Here is a 3355-nt window from a genome sequence, read left to right on the forward strand (position 1 = left end):
GTTAAACTTGAGCAAACTAACAAGATCTTTTGCAAGGGTAGTATATGAGGCGAAGTTTTCCCTTGGTGAAATCTACAATGACAAGAAACTACTAAAGGAAGTGATACATAATCTTTATATATATATATATATATATATATATATATATATATATATATATATATATATATATATATATATATATATAGCTAAAAATGAAAACTTCATATTTAGGGTAGTATGTAAGGGTGTGGTACCCCAGTCAAACACAAGTGGGTCATCTTGTAACATCCGGGATTTACCAGGTATTAATATTAATTATCTTACTGAGTAGTGGGTTAATTTGATGTGGACCAGGACTGTTGGGCTTTAAGAATTGGGCCGAGAAAGGCATTACGCGGGGCGTACCACGCCAGGTACGCGCAACGTACTCACGAGAATTGGGCGGGGAGGCCATACACGTACGCCCAACGTACCAAAGGGTACTCGCAGTGTACACGCGCAAAGTTTAAAACCCTAAATTTTAGGGTTTGATCCCTATTTAAAGGACCTTATGTCCTTGGACCAGCCTCCCTATCACCCTTAAGCAGCCACCTCGAAAACCCTAACCCATATTTGTGTGTTCTTGTGATTTGGAAGCCATTTGAGAGTGTCTTGGTGTGGTTTTAGTGTTTTAGAAGAGAAAGGAGCTTAAAGAAGGAGCAAGGATTCAAGAGAAGCTTGTAGATCCAGAAGATTGACATCATTTCTGACTCTTTTGAGGTATCAAGTTCCAAACTTGACCATTGCATGCTTAGATTTGTTTATAGGAGTGTTTAATGTCACTTTTGGACTCCATTGTTGAGGTTGCTTGTATATAGTTAGCTCCAGACCAAAAGAGCTGTCCTTTTGAGCTCTTAGAGGCATTTAGAGTCATAAAAATCGGACCTTGATGGTTAAGCCACAACCATGCAAGTGTTTGATGGTCTTAAAGCTTGTTAAAGGACCAAAATCATGTTTTGAACCTCAACCATGCATGCAAGCACATAAAGTTTGTGACTTTATGGATTAGGAGGTCTTAAAGGACCTGAATCTAGATTCTGGACGTGAAGACTTAATGGATTAAGTCACAAATAAAGTCCCAATAAAGCTAGCAAGTACGCTAAGCGTACATCCTGGTACGCTGCGCGCACTGGGTCAACTCCCCGATTGCGGTCAAGGCCAGCGTACGCTGGGCGTACGTGCCAGCTATGTCGCGCGTATGCATGCAGAGTGAATACTTTGGGCTTTTGGGCCTTAGAGGGTTGGGCCTGGACTATTGGGCCCGTGGCCCATTGTGGAGTATAGTTTTGGGCATGAGAATTTGGAATTAGAAGTATTGGGCCTTTTGGGCCATATTGGGCCATATTGGGCCACTTGAGGTTATTCATTTTGGGCTAAGGATTTATCGGACTTGTGAAAAGGGCCCATTTGAAGAGTTAGGTCCAATTTAGAAAATTGGGCCATTAGTGGGCCTTAGGGAGCCTTTGATGGACCATGGGTGCATTGGGCTTAACAAGTTAGAATTGGGCCTTAGGAATGGTTCAAGTTAGGCCAAGGGGGTAAAATGGTCATTTTACCCTAAGTAGTGTTATGGATTCTGATTAAGTGTTATTATGATTATGATAGCCGGGAGTCACCGGAGCGGCTGTTAGAGATTACTTCCAGTGAGATTCGACACTCAGCTTTACGAGGTGAGTTACCTTCTTGTAGAAGTGGGTCTACGGCCACAATGTCGGCCCGCTAGTAGGGATTGTTTGTCGAGTAGTTGTCTTTGTGATAACTACTTTGGTTTGTCACTATCTGATGTGTTTTACATGCTAGTATGATATGATGTTATGTGATAGTGGTATTAGGGGGAATAGTCCCTGGTTACCGGTCGATAGGGCCAAAGGGGTAGTTTAGTACCCAACTATGCTAGACAGTATGATTATGTTATGTTATTATGCGGTAGTAGCAGGGGTGAAATAGTCCCCGTAACTGGTTGAGATAAACTGGAGGGGTAGGTCGGACACCTCGGTATGTCTGACAGGGGTAGGTTAGGCACCCCGGTATGCCTAGCAGGGTAGGTCGGGCACCCAGATATGCCTGACAATATGTTTATAGTATGGTATGTGGTATGATGGGGGAACTCACTAAGCTTCGTGCTTACAGTTTTCGGTTTTGTTTCAGGTACCTCTTCAGCGAAGGGGAAGGAGCCGACACGGTAGCAGCGTATCGCACACATATGATTTCCGCATTTTGAGATCGTGGGATTGTACTCTGACATTATTATTATTATTTTATGTTATGGTTTAAGCCATGTGGCTATGATTTTATGAATTGATGTGATTCGATGATGTTTTTCAGTAAACAACTTTATAAACTACTTAATTAAAAATGAAATTTTTAGTCGTGAAATTTGGGATGTTACACATCTATTGTGAGTGTGGACAAAGATAAAGGTAAATGGTAAATCCAGATGGTGAAAAAAAATACCCTTGGGTCCTTCACGTGTCTTGTAAAAAAAAGATGACTAAATGGTAGAAAACTTTATTGAAGACCATAAATGCCTTCCAGCCAAGAACAACAGAAGTTGTACCTAAGGTTTCTTAGAAAATAAATCATGCATCAAATTGAGGGAAAGTGATTCATGTGCCTTCTTTAAGATAATAGCTTCAAAGGAAATTCCAAATCTATATTTCAAGAATGAAGGTCTTTCGGGCTTAGGTTATAACTCTTAACATAATACATGGATATTACAAAAAGCAGTACACCTTACTTAAAGACTATGTTTTGGAGCTACAAAGAACTAATCTTAAGACCATAATAAAAATTGAAGTTGAAGGTGAACCCAATATATTTATATAAACAAGAGAATTTAAGAGAATATATGTGTGTTTGGGAGCTTTGAATAAGGTTTCATGTTAGGGAGAAGAGATGTTTTAAGTCTTGATGGGGCTTTTATGAAAGGACAATATCGTATAACAACTATTGGGATCAATGGAGACAATGGTATATAACAAATGATGTGTGTTATTGTTAAAGAAAAACATCAAGGTCTTAGGGTCGGTTTTTAGAAAATCTAGGTAATGACTTGTATGTCTCAAGAAATTCTAATTTCACTTTCATTAGTGACAGATAGAAAGAAGGAATATTTAAACAATAAAATATTTTTAATTTATTTCATACCAATACCAAAATGGTTTTTAATGTATAGGGTGTAATTCATGTAATGGAAAGAGTCTTCCTATGTGTTGAACACAAATATCGTCTCAGATATATACATGAGAACATAAAGTTACAATGGAAAATGTAAATATTTATAAGACCATCTTTAAGGTGTGCAACCGCAACTACAACCCAATTTTTTAAGAGA

This window comes from Lactuca virosa, chromosome 6 (genome assembly GCF_052849685.1).
Source record: "Lactuca virosa cultivar CGN04683 chromosome 6, Lactuca_virosa_CGN04683_v6, whole genome shotgun sequence".
Taxonomy (NCBI): Eukaryota; Viridiplantae; Streptophyta; class Magnoliopsida; order Asterales; family Asteraceae; genus Lactuca; species Lactuca virosa.